Raw genomic sequence first — 6,482 nt, 5'->3', positions numbered from 1 at the left:
CCCTCTTTGGGACCTCGACCCCTCCTGGCCCCCAACTCTTTTGTGGCTCCCACTGTCTCCAGACCTCATGCCTTTTTCAGCATCCAACTCATCTTTGGTCTCCCAGCCTTATTTTCTGGCCTCCCACTTCACTGTCCAACCTCCCACCCCTTTTGTGCACCCCAACTCTTCCTAAACCCCCACCCCCTTTTTGGCCTGACACCCCTTTTTTTGCCTGGCCGTCCTTCTCCCACCCTTTTTGAACCTCCCATCCTTTCTGAACCTCCCTCTCCTTCTGGGGCTGCAATCCTGTTCTCCGTTTGCTGCCTTTTTTTTTTCATGCCTGTAACCCAGTGTTCAAGCCTGGCACCCCAATTTCAGCCCTTTTTCATCTTCTCACTCCTTTTTAGCCTCCTACACCGTTCTGGCCTCCGACCTCCTCCCATCCTCCCACCCACGTTTTGGCTGCCAGTTCGGGGGTCGGTGAAGGGCAGCACCGCACCTGGGCTATTTTAGATTCTGGAAAACACGCACCTGAGAGGCTGTTGATCACATTTTTTTTTTTTTTAAACAGCAGGTTGTTTGCGAGGAAACTGCTGAGAGCGTTTGCGCTCGGAATTTAATCAGCCCCAAAATATTCAGAGGAGCCTCGGCAACAGCGCTGCTCTTCTTGTCTGTCAGCCGGGCGTCTGTGCGGGGAGAAGTGGCAGATCCTGCTCACACAGACACACCACCTCTGACTTCAGCTGTGTCATCTTGTTTTTCCTGCGTCCCCGCAATCCTTTTGGCCGTGGCTGAGCAGCAGCCGCGGTGCTTATTGAAGATGGGAAGCCCTCACGCTCTTGGCAGAGGGCGGTGCCTCCGATGATGGTGGTTCTGTCCCACCTGGAGCAGTGGCACAGGGCCAGGAGAGCCTGGGAAGGGCAGCTCACCTCCCCTCAGCCTTGGTAGTTTGGGTTAAACCTTCCAAATGGAAGTTTTCGGTCCATGTTGTTGATGCAACAGCTCCTTCCCCAAATTCTCCACACCCCATTCCACCCTCTGTGTCGTCCTGGTTGGGAATGCATCGGCTGTTTTTACATAGAAGACATATTTTTGAGGTTCTTTGTGCACAAAGAAATGCATTTCCCAAGCCACAAAATTATTGTCAGCGTTCTCTAAAGCAGTGGTTGGACAGACTTTCTCAGATCTACCCCAGTTTTACCTCAGGCTTGTGTAAACTCCAAGAAATTCGATTTGCAGGACAAATCTTAATGCTCCTCCTCCCATTTTGACAGTCAGCTAAGGAGAGGGAGTTTAATTTGTTATTCCAGCCACACTGACCATTAACCCTGGATCCTCATTTAGGACAATATTTAACCACAAGCTTAAAAAGCCTTGAAAGGAGTTATTTTTATAAATGATTATCTGAGCTATTTGTCCCACTCAAGGCCTTGAGGGTTAATAACAGGAACCATCTGCAAGGCAGTTATTGTGGCAATCAATCCTAAAATACAAATAACTCAATAATTTATAACAGACCCCCACCGTTAAATTGTGCTGTGCTATTTTCACTTGGTGCTGATGATGATGTTGCACTGATTTCTAATAATCTATCTGACCTTTTCATTTGCTCACTGGTGCTCATGAGATTTAGCTCTGGTTTGGTACTGGAGAGCCTGGGAAGCAGGCTGGACCTACCACTTTAATTATTCCAATTCACTGGATGAAACAAATCTAAATTAGGAAGTAACATTTAGCCATGTCAGTGATGGATTCTTGTCATTCAGAGGCACAAATATGTGCAGTTATTTTGCCATTTCAGGGTTCAGAGTTCCAGTCCAAGTTTTAATTTTTACCCTGGAACCATTTTCTCCCGTATTAACTCCATCTCAGAGAAAAAAGTCACCTGGTCCTCGCCTCACCTTTGCCTCTGAAACAACACTGGGGCACAGATTCAGAGCTAAAATGACGATCAGCTGGTTCCTGCTCCGGGAATCTTTTATGACACCAAAGCTCTCAACATCCCTGTGCCCTGGAAACAGCCTCAGCTCGGTGGTTGGAGGGTGCAAAGCCCAGAATCTCAGCCCTGCCCGTAGAGCACATGAGGACAAGCAGAAAGGGAAGAGGCTCAGAGATTATTGTGATTTTTGGGGATAAATGCAGTTACAGCCTGGGGGCATCTGCATCCTGAGTCACGCAGCAGAGGTGGTTTGTGCAGGGAATTTGGTTCCTGGCTTTCCCAGCGTTGGGGCTCTGTCAGGTTTTCCTCACCAGCCAAGGCAAAAAGAAGGCACGTGTGGGGTAAAAGCCCTGGAAGAGGCGTGTGAGGCGGTGCCAGAGGTTGTGCAGGTGACACTTGTTGTTTCCCGGTGGTAGCGGGGGCGGTGTTGGGAAGGGCGTTGTGTTGTGCTGGCTGGGGTGAGTCGAGAGAACCAGGTCATGAGGGGCGTGGGGTGGCTCCAAGCTGGGTGTTGTGCAGCACCAGGGAGGTTTTACAGCTCAGCCTCACCTGGACTTTCTTGTTCTTACAAACTCAGGAGCTTCGTGCTCGTTTCCCAGAGGAGTCAGATCAGGTTCTTGCTCAGGGGGGTGCAGTGGTTTGGTTTTTAGACATCTTGGACCAGAAAGAGAGAGTTATAGAAGTAAATTCTTCAGAAGGAAGGTCTTTCCTAAGCCAGATTTCCTTCCCTGGTTTCAATCTCCCTCCCCCAGACAAGGCTGTGTTCCTGCTCCCTTGGCATTTCGGAGGGGTGGGCTGATCCCTGCCGCTGTTAGCAGAGAGGGCTGCGCTCCAGTCCCCATGGAAACAGTTTGGAGAGTTTTCGAGCTTGTGTAGCATCGCTGAGCTGTGTTTTGCCTTCCTTTTCACTTCCATCAGGAGGGCTGCAAAGCTTTAACGCATTCACGTTTGAAAAGCACTTTGAGGTCCTTGACGAAGGTGCTACAGGGGAGCGAAGTGTTATTACTGAGATTAACTGTTTCTGTTTTGCCCTGGAGTCAGGGCTGTGAGTGCTGGCTGTGCTGGGTGGAAGCAGGATAAGAGCGTGAGGTCGTCCTGCATCCACGGCCTCCTGGAGAGCTCTTCCACAGAGTCACCTCGACACCGAGGGAAGGCTGAGCAGAACTTCCACGACTGCAGGCAGGCAGGGAGCGCCTTCTGGGAAGCTCGACAGCCTGCTTTGCACGGGAAAAACGGAGGGAATCCGTCAGGAGAAATGGCACCGTGAGGTTCACGTGCTTTGGCACAAGCTGAAGGAGGGGGGAGCGAGGGAGAGCTCCCCGGGGGAACGGGGATCCACTGCTGCCCCGGATGGGAGGGGCACCCCCAGAGCTCTGCTGGGAGTCATATTTACTGCTCTTAAAAAACTCCCTTCAGGGGAGCTTGAGGCAGTTCCTGCTCCTGCCTGCCGTGTGTTGAGCCCAGAGCTCTGGTCCCACCCGCAGCGGGGTAAACCCACTCACCTGTCTGGAACTCGGGAGTGTAACGTGCTACACCCTGAGGGATTTTACACTTCTGTTCCCTACCAAGTGCCTCAGCACCTTTCAGGTGTCTGCTGCTGCTCTCCAGACCCACCTGAACTCCTGCTAAGCCCATATCTGTACTTGGGAATCACTGCACATCTCTGGCCACTTCTCCATCTCTGGGTTGGGCTCTGGTTTCCCCATCCCTCACTCCCCTACCTGCTCCCCATAGGGTGGGTCCCCTGCAAGATCCTCTCCAGTTTCTGGGCTCACCGGCCTTCCCAGCTCTGGAAGGTGAGTCTGCAGCTGCTGCAGAGGGTTCCTGAGGACCCTGCCCAGGACTATTTTGTTTGGGCTAGATTTTTTCCTCTCCTCCTCCAATTTTATTTTTTTTTTCCAGAGGGAGTGCTATTGATATTTTTTAAAATGTGTTTTTATTTTCTTTTTAATTGTGTTTTCTCAAGAAGTAACAAATAATAAACATGAGCTGAATCTGCACTGCCTGCCTTGTTATGGGCACAGCGAGCCAGGACCAAATTGCCCCATCTCTGCTCTTTAGTTCCAATTACAAATTGGAATAACAATTACAAAACCCAGCTATAAACTGTTTGTTTTAACATGTAAAACAAATCGTTTTCCATAGGTGCTTTCTCCAGCTCAGTGTGATCAGCTGAAAACAAACAACAACAAAAAAAACTAAGGGATCTCTTTCCATCTCTGTCAGGGCCTCACCTGCCAGGCTGCCCAAACCCTGGGACACAAGGAGGGTGAGAGCCAGGAGGGGCCCTTTCTTTCACTGCAGGCTTTAGTCAGCTTGAGCCACCCACAAGTACACCCTCCCTTCATTCTCCATTTCCCTGGAGATGTCCCCATCCAGCCCCTCTGTGGTGCTGCTGCTCCCTCTGCCCATCCTGCCTCAGTTCCCCTTCCCCCTTTCCGTGCATCCTCTCGCTGTGATTCATTAACGCTTCAGAGACACCACTCTGAATGGAAAAAACCCAACCAAGCAGCAGGTTGTGCTGCTCTGTACATTTTCTATAGTGACTCACAAGTCTGACCAGGTAACTCCCCTTCCCTCTCACTTAGTCAGTCTCTCCCTCCCGGATGGGCTTGTCTGACTCCTCACTTCACTTATTAATATTATTATTATTATGTTTTCTTTGCTCTTCCCTTCCCTGCCCGTGCCCTTCGCTGGAGCTTGGGGGTGGGAAGTTCTCCCTCGCTGACCTGTGGCACACAATGAGGAGCAAAGGAAAACACTGACTGCAGCAACTTTGCCTATGGAGAGCCTGTACAGCAGAACTGCCCCCTCACCCCCCTCTCAAAGCCCGGGCTGGCACAAATTACTTTGTCGTTGTGGTGAAACAAATAAGGCTTCGTTCTCATTACCATCCCGATGGGAGTAAACAAGTTTATTTACACTTGAGCACTGCTGAAGAATAAAGTCATAGAGAAAAGTTCAGGGTAGGTGGCCTGTCTTTGTCATTAGGGCCGGCTTTTACAAAATCACTGCCCAGCTCGGCCAGACAGGCTGCTATTCAGGCAGGCCCGGGTTAATGAAAGTACGGTGTGTGCTTGTTAAAAGGAGGACTACAACACTTGTAATCATGGGTGGTCACATTTTTATTTAATGATACGTATCTTTCCTTTCCCCAGCCTTCGCTCGTAACCCTTTGCCTCCCACTCACCGGTCCCTCTGCAGTGACTAATTATGAGTCGCCAACTCGGATCTGATACGAGGGCCACGACGAGCTAAACCCACTTAACGAGTGATTTTTTATTTTAAAACAGTCTTTTCATTAACAGCCCTGAGGTTCTGACAAAGCCAAAAAAGCCCTCGAAGCGTGAAGGGCCCCACATGTGTAATCCCTGGAGCTAAGATAATAATAAAAGGACAACTGCAAACAAACTTTCGGGAAGAAAGGGCTGCAGAGCAGAACTGCTTCCTCTCTTTCAAGGCCTTCATGTGGCCCCGGTGATAAATCTGCTGGGACAAGGATACTTCAAAGCCAGAGGTCGAGCTCTGCTCTCACTCGTGCGAGTCTTACAATTTGTGTCAATGGAGTTTCACTCAGGCAGGAGGCTCAGACCTGCTGTTCTGCTCGCACGAAAGCAGTGAAAGCCAAAGCCAGCCAGGATGGGGAAAAATATCTATTTATCTCTGACATGACCTTGCTGAAGTGCTGGGTACAATCAAGCCACACTAAAAACACTCCCAACATCTCCCAACTTTCCTGCTATTTCTAATGACTAACCAGTATGAAGTGCTTGTGCCTGGGTTGAGGAGAAGTTCAAGCTCAAATATATTCTCTTTGCATCTACTGAGTGTATTAACGAGCCACGTGGAAGGCTGTGCTCACACAAAGGCATCACTCACCCTGTATTTTTACCTGTCTGTTCCAGGCTCTTCCCTCTTGCTGTGGTTGTGCACGGAAAGTTTGTCTGTCTACCAGCACCTCTCTCTCCCCACATTCTTGAACTTCACAGTCATTTTTGACAGAAGAGCAGAGATGTGAAGACACTAAATTTCTCCAAGTTTTAGAAAATCCACAGCTCAGTGAGAAGCTGACGCTCTGCTACCTGTGAATTGGGTACCTTACTCACAGACCTTTTCCAATGGCACTTACAAATCTAAAAACCCAAATTACAGGCAGTTTTGGGAAAGGGGGAGGGTCCCTACTCAGTTAGGCTTTGCATCTGCTGGTCACCCCCATCTGTTTAGGACAGGGGGAGCAAAATGCTGAAGGCAAAGCCCTGTGCAGTGATGTTACTTAGCTGCAACCCCTCTCTTGGTTTCCTTGCCAGGTTGGGAAAGACCTTCTCACCCTGGTTCCTGCCCTACCCTGTGCTTCCCTCACCTGGGAGGGCCCAAAACCATCTGTCCCCTCATCCCCATCCAAGGCCTGGGGCAGCACTCGAGCAGGAAGAGCTGCCACTGACACAGAGAGGAGGAGGACAGGAACGTGCCACTGCCTGCCCCCAGCGCTCCCAGCACTCTCTGGCCCCGTTTTAACCTCCATTTCGAGGCATATTTGTTATTCCAGAGGAAACAGCCTGTT

The sequence above is a fragment of the Empidonax traillii genome, unplaced genomic scaffold (assembly GCF_003031625.1).
Source record: "Empidonax traillii isolate 1590-97213 ecotype Southwest subspecies unplaced genomic scaffold, ASM303162v1 scaffold36:size2505666, whole genome shotgun sequence".
In the NCBI taxonomy this organism is placed as follows: Eukaryota; Metazoa; Chordata; class Aves; order Passeriformes; family Tyrannidae; genus Empidonax; species Empidonax traillii.
This window is presented reverse-complemented; position numbering follows the sequence as displayed.